This window comes from Rhyacophila brunnea, unplaced genomic scaffold (assembly GCF_057557595.1).
Source record: "Rhyacophila brunnea isolate RB1 unplaced genomic scaffold, BYU_Rbru_1.0 scaffold_186, whole genome shotgun sequence".
Lineage (NCBI taxonomy): Eukaryota > Metazoa > Arthropoda > Insecta > Trichoptera > Rhyacophilidae > Rhyacophila > Rhyacophila brunnea.
In genome coordinates this window covers 284,808-296,035 of record NW_028232844.1, presented here as the reverse complement: position 1 = coordinate 296,035, position 11,228 = coordinate 284,808, and the positions used below count along the sequence as shown (strand labels likewise).

Genomic DNA, 11,228 nt, shown 5'->3' with positions numbered 1-11,228 from the left:
AGATGATACAACAAATAGTAACCCAAGTTCTACCAAACCTATTTCTACAAAATCTATTACCACATTTATTGGAGCTGTTGAAACGACAAAACTAGGTTTTGTGAAAACCATTCTAGATTCTATGAACATTCTATTTATGGATACTAAAGTAAATATCAATTGGAGTTCACTGATGAGTACTATCACAAAGGATCCACTCAACTTCTACGAAAATGGTGGTTGGGCTGAGTTGATGGTGGATGATACTGCAGAAAGTTCAGGTGAGAGCAGTAGCAGCTCTAGTCTCTCTTCTGATGAGTCCATGGATGTAAGCTCTTCCGATGAGGAAGCTAGCAGTGATGTATCATCTTCGAGTTCAGTTTCAGAGTCAGATGTGTCAACTACAAGCTCGTTTCTGGAAAGTGACACTGAAAGTGAAGAAAAAGTTAAAAAGATTAAAGGAAATAGAAGAAGATAAATAAAATCTAGTTAAAGTTATTCGTGTTCAGAAAGAGACTCTACCAAGGTACAATAATAAATACATGGAGCTTTATGAAAAGTTAAACCTTGATAAATGATATATAAAGTATCTCTTACCCAATAATAAATTTTCACATACCGTATTTACTTGTAGCAATTATTTGCCCTGGAGTATATTCAAGCCAGATTATAGCAAGAAAAGAGCAGTACTGGGTATATCCTTGTCACATGCAGCTCTCTTGAGTGTGCTAATGGTTGTTGACCCTTTTTGAATAGATAAAATATTTCTCATTAATGAACTAATCAAAAATGTCTTAGTACTTTTCATGCCAAAGCGATCTTCTAGTTAGTTTTTTTTCATAACCACACCCATGATTTCTCTGATTCAATTTGAAGACAAAGATGGCCATAACTTATCGGAAGTTTTGCAAGTCCCAACTGCCATAAACTTAGAGCAGCTTAAAGGATTAATTTCGACTGAAAAGAATCTTTATCTGAATGGAAACTTGATAAGTGATACTTTAGAAACCTCTTTATCAAAAAATGACTTAAATGACAGCGAAAAAATTTATAGAATAAAATTAAGTGATGATGAAAAGATGACACAGCCGGCAGTTTACTGCTCATCTTCATATTCTGGACATGAAGGGCCAGTATTAAGAGTTAGGTTTTGTCTAAGAGGAGCTGATAGTGATAAGAAAACTGATTTATGCCCAACAAAACTTTTATTAGTTACTGCCGGGGGTGACAAAACAGTTCGGTTCTGGGATATGCTTACCAAAACGCAATTTAAAACAGTTTCTCATCATACCCATTGGGTCATGCATTTAGAATCAAATGACAAGTATGTGTTCTCTGCCGGAATGGATAGCCTAATAAACATGTACGATTTCACAGGAAAATTCTTAAAAACGATTTCAAAGCAAAAAAAAGGTATCAGTTGCTTAAAGTTGTCCAAATTGAAAAATGGAAATACTATATTAGCAAGTGGAGCAAGGGATGGAAGTGTAGTTATTTACGAAGTACAGGAATTAGAAGCAACACCATCTATATATTCAATCAAGGACAATTCTAATGAATCATCTGGTGATTCTGCTAGCTTATCAAAAATTAGAATTTCAGTTTTACAAAAGTGGACTCATTCGACTGCAGTTACTGCAATTAATGCTAATGAGGAGTCTATTATTTCGGGGTCTAAAGATGGCACAATGAAAGTGTACCAAATAAATGGAACAGATATAAAATACCATGGTGATGTTAAGGGACATACTACCCAGATCAATGCAATAGAAACCACTGGCCATTTTATGGTTAGTGGGGAAGATTCTGGACAGATTATTATCTGGAAAAATTTTCAAATCAGGAATAGATTAGTCCATAAACGAGAGGTTATTTCTATTTCTATTTCTCCAAATGGAATTAATTTTGCCAGTGGGAGTTTTGACAAAACAGTAAAGGTTTGGAATTTGGACACTGGTGCTATCTTGGGAACATACTTTCATGTAGGTTTTGTCTATAAAGTAAAGTTTTATTCTGATTTAGTAATATCATGTTCTAAAGATAGGACAATTAGAATGTACAGGGTAAGTCAAAGCAAATGCATAAGTGATTTGGTAGTTGATGATGAGGTTTATGACTTTGATTATAGTAATGGTTACTTAGCTGCAGGATTAAAAAATTCTAAAGTATATTTTTTTAATTAATAAATTCAATCGTAGATTTAATATCTGTAAACTATCTTCACTTTGGGATGCTATTTAAAACAAGGTTATCAATGATCTATACAGTTGTTAAGTGATCAAATAAAAATCTCTTTAAAACAATATTTGAACTCCATTGATTGGACAAGTAATTTTAGGTATTTCTCTTTGTTCAATGAAATCAATGCATTGTAGCCATGCTTTAAATTTCTTCAAGTCTGGATATGATTTCTCTCATAATAATTTGTTTGTATTTGGTTACAAGTATCATATATGACTATGATGTGATGAATCCATCATATATTAACAACAACTGAATCTTTTCAATGCTGTTACACGTTCTTTATAAATTTTAATTTCTAAAATATCTTTTTTGGAAATTTTTTCCCCAATGAAAAGTTCGGAAATTGGGCATATGCATATTGAGCAGTTTAATGCACTTTTTGAAAGAAATATTATAGACAATGTGGTTTCTAAGACATCAGCACTGGATTTTAAGAATTTAAGACTTTCTTTCGAACAAATTCAAATCCATCGGCCACTAAAAATGACAAATATTGTAGATAGAAGACTCCTACCTTGCGAATGCAGAGAACAGAGCCTAACATATGGTGGAGCCATGTTTTTGAAGGTTAATCTTACATTTAACGGAAATGTTTTATTTAGTGATTTCAAATCTGCAGGGACATTTCCCATTATGTTGAAATCAAATCTATGCAACCTCACAGGAAAGTCCGAAAAAGAGCTATTTGATATGAATGAGCATTCTACAGAATGTGGAGGTTATTTCATAGCATCTGGATACGATAGAGTAGTTAGATTTCATGTTGCATGGAAGAGGAACCATTTGTTTGCTTTTAAGTCTAAATCTAAAGATTCAACATATTCGGATTATACTGTTGCTATCAGAACAGTTGGAGATGATGAAATAGGTCAGAAGAATGAGATCAAGTACTGTAACGATGGAAATATCCACTTTAAAGTATATCTCTACAAGAGAATATATCTCATTCCAGTGGTTTTACTTTTAAGGGCTCTAAAGTCCACAACCGACGAAGATTTGTATTTTAAGTTAGATCAAGACCACAGAATTTTACAACTTCTTCATAAAATATCTGATTCAGAATGTTTTTCCCAGAGAGAATCACTCTCATATCTCGGAAATCGTTTTAAGCATATTATCAAAATAGAGGATCCAATTTCCTGCGGGAAAGAGTTTTTAAAACGAACCCTAGTCCATTTGGATAAGAATGAAGACAAATTCAATTGTATCATTATGGGAATTAAGAAGTTATTAAGGTGTGTCGATGGATTGATAGAGCCGGATAACATTGATCTATCATCCAACCATGAGCTGTATACAGAAGCCCAATTGATTCCTCTCGTTGTAAAAGAAAAATTAGAAGAAATTAAGAGAATTTTTAGTCGAAAAGTACTGGCATTGATACGAAGAGACAGTAAAAAAATGCTAGAAGATGATGGGGAAGAGCTGAGTACTACCAGCAATTTATCCACCACAACTTCAATAAATACAACAGAAATGGCAGAAGCTTTTGATGGAGAATTAAGTCCAAACTATTTAACCAAAATTAAAAAGATTTTTGACGGACTTGATTTTAGTATCGGCTTGAAACTTCGCAAATTTCTTTCTACTGGAAATATCACCACATATTCGTGCTCAGATTTGTTACAAATGACAGGGTTTACGATTATGGCTGAACGAATTAATTTCTGGAGATTTGCTTCACATTTCCAATCTGTTTCTAGGGGAGCATTTTTCACTACTTTGAAGATTACAACAGTTAGGAAGCTTAGGCCTGAGTCTTTTGGATTCCTATGTCCTATTCATACACCTGATGGATCTCCCTGTGGACTACTGTTACACTTGACACAAGGCTGTAGCTTGACCAACACATGTAATTCCTTACTGAATTGCAAAGAATCACTCCTTTCACCTTTCTCGAATATTCTTTACGAATTTGGAGTGAATCCAGATATGGATATCGTAGGCATTCCAGTATTTTACAATGGAAAGGTTTTGGGAACAACATCTGAACCAGTTGAACTTACAGAAAAACTTAGAAAATTTCGAAGGATTAATGATTTGAGTGTAGAAATATGTTATGATCGTGGAAGCCGAATTTATGAAGCAATTTATATTTTCGACCAAATCAGTCGACTTATGAGACCTGTAATTAACCTATCCGATAATCGGGTGGAGCTTATAGGAATGAAAGAACAGGTATTTTTGGATATTCAACTTGCTGATTTTGCGAGTAAAGACATATATGATGGAAATGGTGGTTCAAAAGAAAATATGAATGGCCAAGAATCGATATATGATATTTTCCGTTATAAATACAGAGAAATTGATAATATGAATATGTTTTCTTCTGTTGCTGCTTGTATTTCTTTTGCTGATTATAACCCATCACCAAGAAATATGTACCAATGTCAGATGGCAAAACAAGCTATGGGACTTCCTGCCTATAATAACCATGCTCGCACGGATAATAAGAGCTATTTCATAAATTATTTGCAATCTCCAACAGTACGTACAAACTGCTATGATATATTTAAAGACTATCCTATTGGATACAACTGTATAGTAGCTGTAATTTCATACACTGCCTATGATATGGAGGATGCCGTTATTATCAACAAGGCATCAGACGAACGAGGATTATTTAGTTCTTATATCTACAAAACCGAAAAAATTGAATTGGGTAAGAATGATTCCATTGTGTACACACCGTTTGTAGGCAATAAAATAAATCCAAGCAGCACTCTTGTGATTTATAAGGATGAAAGTGGAAAGGAGAGACTAGAAAAATATCATGGAACAGATAACTGTATAGTGGACAAAGTAAGAATCTTTACTAATGAAACAGGGAATAATGTAAATATCACATTGAGAGTAAATAGAAAAGCCAATATAGGCGATAAATTCTGTAGTAGACATGGTCAGAAAGGAGTGTGCAGTTTTCTTTGGCCCGAAGTAGATATGCCATATACTGAGCATGGAATTAAACCTGATATAATCATCAATCCCCACGCATTCCCTTCTAGAATGACGATTGGGATGTTACTCGAGAGTATGTGTGGAAAAAGTAGTACCATCCTTGGCAAAGAATGCGACTCAACACCTTTCCAGAAATCGGTATATTTTGAGGATATTAAATCTTCCGAACAAAATAACTCTGAATTGACTGCTATTAATGTAGGTGAAGAGCTTAAAAAATGTGGATATAACTACTATGGGAATGAACCGATGTATTCAGGTATCACAGGGGTGGAATTAAAAACAGATATTTTTATAGGTGTGGTTTATTATCAGAGGCTACGCCATATGGTTAATGATAAATTTCAGGTGAGAACAAATGGAGCAGTTGTATCAACAACTCATCAGCCTGTTGGTGGAAGGAAACATAAGGGTGGAATCAGATTTGGAGAGATGGAAAGAGATGCTGTCATAGCACATGGAACTGCTGCTGTTTTGAAAGATAGGCTTATGGATTGCTCGGATAAGCACGTATTTACATACTGTTGTAAGTGCAGATCCATTTTATTCAGTCAAGGGAAGATGGTCCGTGGTGGAGAGTACAGCTGTATATGCAAAAGTGGTCAATATAAATTGGTTGAGTTGCCCTACGTATTTAAATATCTTTGTAGTGAGTTAGCTGCTATGAACATAAAAGTGGAGTTAGATATAAAATAATTTATAGAAGTGTATTTAATTTTTGTTTTTAAATTAAGATATAGCTCTGATGCATTTATTATGGCTAAAGTATTGAATGTGCGATTATATTGAAGGCATAGTTATTTTTGTTATAAGTATAATTTTTATGATAGTAAATTCGTTTTTGGAAATACAAATGAACTAGAACAATATATGAAAAAACACCAATCATATAATATTTTTGTTAGTTCCAGTATTTTTCAAAGATAAGCAGTGGTGGATTGTAGTGATTAAGAGTTTCTATGCCATCGCAGATGACTATTTTACTCAAAATATATTGGCTATATGCTTTCTCATATCACATTTGTTGAATTGTATAAATGGTATGTTAATAAGCTCTGATCGATTGTTTTCGGTATATGGCACTATGGAAAATTAAATATATCCTATAGTCTTTTTATTTTCAGTTTTTTGTATTTAGTGATTAATTAAAAAACTTCATCTTGATAATAAGAGCTTATCCCCTTCTTATTATCAAGATGATCAAATTATTATTCATACTATTATTGTTGTTATCAGTAATTCTGTGTCTTACTGCTTCCTATTTGAATAATCAATCCATTCTTTACCAACTAAATCACTTAATTATCCAGAATATTGCTTGGAGTTAGTAAAAAGTAGGGATTTTGCTAGACATTACATTTTAACATCTATTGAGAGGCTTATAATTAATAGGGATGATCAAAATCAATATCATTGTGTATCTGCTACTGAATTTATTGCAAAAATTGAAATCTCCATATCGGGTGAGACAATTACCAAGGAAATAAGAGAAGCTATAGATACTATAAAAACAGGAACTATTCATAGAATGCCAAGGGATGGAAGTTGTGGATACCATTCAGTTTTATCCGCAATTTACTCACTACTGAAAAATAATGATTTTCGGAGGAGATTTTTTAATGTTAAAGATTTGTCGAATGTGATGAATAGAGAGTTATTAGAATTTTGGAGCATTATGGCTCTTAATTCTTGTGATAGTTATGATTCTTATGATGAGATGTCAGGAGGTGCTAGAATGTTTATGGTTATTTATTTGAGAATTTTATCTTGTGCCACAATTCTCAAAAATCTTGAGTTTTTTATGTTATATATGAGTAAACTTGATGTTTTAGATATTGCATTCACTGCTATATTGGGTCATGATTCCTGGATTGACAATTTATGTTTTCAAGGATTAGCCCGGTATCTTAATTTAACCATATATATCTTTTCAGATAGCCCATCAATTATATATTCCATCCAGGAATCAAACAAGACCGATGCATCGATATACTTAAAGTATAGCAGTGCTCATTACGATTCCATTATTCCAAACAATACGCTACAATAGATTGTTCATTTTTACATATTTATTCTACCAATGGTATGGTACTAGTAAATAAATGGGCTATTGTTAAATATTTTTTGATACCATCCACGTGTTAAAATTATTTATATGTCCATGAATATTTTATTTATTTTTATAGTAATCTATATTAAGATTACTATAAAAATATAAATTTAGATCAATTTAAAATAACTTCTGATTTATGTTTTCATGAAACAAAAAAGACTTTTACTAAATCAGTTGGAAGATTGATATGAAAGCAAACCAGATCTACAAAAAATAGTGCAAATTGAGAAATTTAGTCCAAACAACATTTTGCCTGATCAATGGAGAAAGAGAAAACCAAATAATAAATTTAATAAAGGAATTATGATAATAATAACACAATTTATTTATTTTGTTAAATGACTTTTGGTTTCACAATTGATCCTTTCGGGCATCTTTGAACTTTGCTAGCCATTATCATTGTTATCCAAATCCTCATTAGTTGGCTGCACTGCTACATTAATATTCTTCAAAATATCTTCCTTTGCTTTTTTAGAAAAGACTAACCCATTTTCATCAAAAAGGTTTATACTTTTATTTATTGCTTTTACAAAATCTTGGCAATCTCCTTCATAGAAATAGTTGAATATCCCGCTCCATTCTTTCGTCGGGTGTCTTAGATCTACATATATTCGAGTTTTTGCATATTTTGAAAATAATTTAATCATTTTTTTTACACCTTCTATCTTTAAAGAGGTTCCAATTACTATAAGCAAGTCTAGGCATATATCTTTCTGTATCAATGAACGTATAAAATGGTCCTGAGGATGTGCTTGGTTATAATGAATAATATTAGGATGCATCAGTCCAATAGGCCTGCTTCTTTTGTTATTGATCAAAGCTGTGGAATTTCTTTTTAAGCATTCAGAGCATTTTATTGCAATAAATTCAGAAGGCTGCAATTTCAACGGGTTTATTTCATTTTCACAATCTTTGTGACAATTGTTAGAATGGTTTTCCTTATTGTCTTGAAGGGTAAAAGGTTCTTTGTTTCCACAGTATTGGCAGCATAACTGATTTAAATTTCCGTGAAGATACACCCCCCTTGTTTCTTGAGTTAATACAAAGTTCATCCCGGTTTGCTCTTCCAACCCATCGATATTTTGTGTATAAATTCTGGAGCGAGGAAAGGAATTAAGAAAATGATGAACTATATTTGGAACAGCAGCATCAATCATTTGCTTTATTTCAAGAATATATTTAAAATAATGGACTCTATCCCGCATTCCAAAGGAATAATCAAAGAACTCTCTTCCAGAAACCCGAAGTTCCTTACGTATTTTCTGGAAAATCCCAGTTCCAGATCGAAAATCGGGAATACCAGAAGGAACGGAAATACCTGCCCCAACAATGAATACACATTTTTTATACTTTGTAAATACGTAAGGATTCTGTGCAATATATGAATCATCTATTGGAATCATGGGCTAAGGGTGAAAATTCAATATGAAGAGAAAAATATAAATAACAAAAATATTATGAAAAGACTATATATCATGTATAGTAAACAAATATTACGAAGGTTTGAAATAAATAGCTGCTGGTATGTTTCTAGATTATTCAAGACTGAAGCTATCAATAAATATTGGATGTAATGAAGAGTATTGGTTTTCATGATTTCAATCAATATGTGAAGAACCACACAGTTCCTAATTTATTTATAGCTTTGAAGATACAAAGGATAGAGCAAATTATTATTAGGCTACCCCCAAACAATGTTCAACTACAATAACTTTAAAGAAATATTGGAGGACACAATGAAGTTGCTTAATGAACGCAAACAAAGCGAAGATGAAAAATTGAGAATAAAAAGTAATATCAAGGCATTGAGACTCATAGCAGAAACTATTCAGGATGGTAAGATGAGAGAGGAGGCATTGAAGACTATCCAAAGTATTAGTGGGGGATTGGCTGTAAGTAGAGAATTGTTACCAGGAAATGCCATAAAAGATCGTGAAATCATACCAGTTCAAAATGAATCGCTAATCCGACTAAGTTCCAATGAGAATATAGCAGAAAGCCTTGTCCAAGAAGAAATGCTTAAAAATTCAGTAAAATTGAAAAATATGGCAATAAAGTTTAAAGAGTCCATGAAGACGGACAAAAGAGTTTTGAAACAAAATATTCAGAAAATGGAGAAAAATAGACTTGAGACAACGGAAGCTTCGAAAAAGATTAAACCAGAACAAATCAATATAAGCGGATATTTACTTGCAACATTTACTATATTCTTTGTAATGTATTTCATCATAAGATTCGTGTAACTAATTGGATTTAAATAAATATAAAGAAATCAACCTATGAAGTAGTTAGTGAGCTTTTTATATAAGACAATAGATTTTTATCACGTATCTATATTGATAGAGTATTCTTTTAAAATGTTGAGATGTCTTAGAACTATATGTAATGGTATAAAAACAGTTTTAAATTTTTAAAAATATTACCCTGGCTTTCTTGAGAGTGATGTGTTTTTGTAAACAGCTCATAGTGAGAAGGCCTACATTTTAAGAAACTTTTTTGCTTATAAGGCAACAACTTCCCTTTTTGTGTACTGTGTATCACTTTTCTTGGATTAAATCACCTAGCTTTCACAATTTGGAAATAGTCAAATTAGCCCATAAAGAAATTTCTTTGTATAAGTTATAGAGATGTATATCTCATTTAAAATGTATTTTGTAAAATGTTGCTACTGTAAAACTATTTGTGTATTCTTTTTAAAACACCAATTTTCCAAAAAATCAATAAATTTGTGGAACAAATAAAATTTAAGAAATAATTTATTGCAAATCTGCTGAATAAAACTAATTATATTAGTTCATAATTTTAATTTTTTCGAAAGTGGTCATACTATGGTTACTTGTGTGAATTATGTAATAATAAATGTGTATGGCTGTGTTATATCTTTACTTGAAATCTACTGATTACTACTTATTCTATTATTAAATTGATTAATTAAAATCGACCTCAAATAATAATAACTTTATTAAAAAAAGAATTAATCTAAGTTCCTTTTTTGTTAATGAATCTCATGATTCTAAGATACGAGTTTTAATCTATATTACCTGTAACATATCATTATGACCTCATAGCTTTTTAGATAGTTACAATTGCAGATATGAGTAGCACATAACTAATTCATCATATCCAATAGTCTACTAAAGCGTTTTCTAATTATTGATATTTCTATATAAATATGAGTACCAAACCAACCACTCCGCAGATTCTTAATTAATTGTAGACTGAAAGCTCATAATCAAACAGATGTGCTTTCAATATCGTTATGTATGACCAAATTTGAAAATTGGAATTTTTTTAAAAGTTTAATTTAAGAAAATTAATTTTCAAGACCAAAACCTCTAAATAGCTTTTCATACCATGGGATTTTAATAAATTCCTATGCATTTCGACTTGAATAAAGCTTACATAAAAAATTCACAGTCTTCTAATTCCTTTCCACAAATTAATTTTTACAGAATGAACCCATTCCCCTAAATCATTTAAACTTCTGGCTATACTTAAACTCTCTCTTTAAAACTAGATTTAAAAATTAATCTTCTGTTTATGGCTAACTCAAATCATCTGAAAGCATCAAAAAAACTATAAAATGAGTAAATCATGAAATGCTATGATCAAGATATTTTAAATAACTAATAGAGAGATTTTTTAATTACGGATTAACTAAAAAATGATAAGATATAGTTGTTGATATGAATACTGATCTAAAAAAGTATATATACAAATTACCCCATTTATCTTATGGGAAAGTTCATGGATACTTTCTTTACAACGATCCTATGCACGGTGGGGAGTGCACCTATCTTGTCTGCACTTGTTATGACCTCAGATACAACATCACCCATTATAGTTAATTGTGCACTTGGGGCAGCAGCCATCTTGGCGCTGTTATTTTCATATCTGTTCTCCACAATAAATCAAAGAAACAGCAGCGGCCAAA

The 11,228-nt window shown here is 31.8% G+C and overlaps 1 pseudogene; it reads right to left on the bottom strand.

Annotated features, from left to right (window-relative positions):
• Nucleotides 1-204: 204 nt before the first annotated feature.
• Nucleotides 205-11,228, bottom strand: part of LOC147073044 (uncharacterized) — a 29,265-nt pseudogene continuing 18,241 nt past the window's right edge.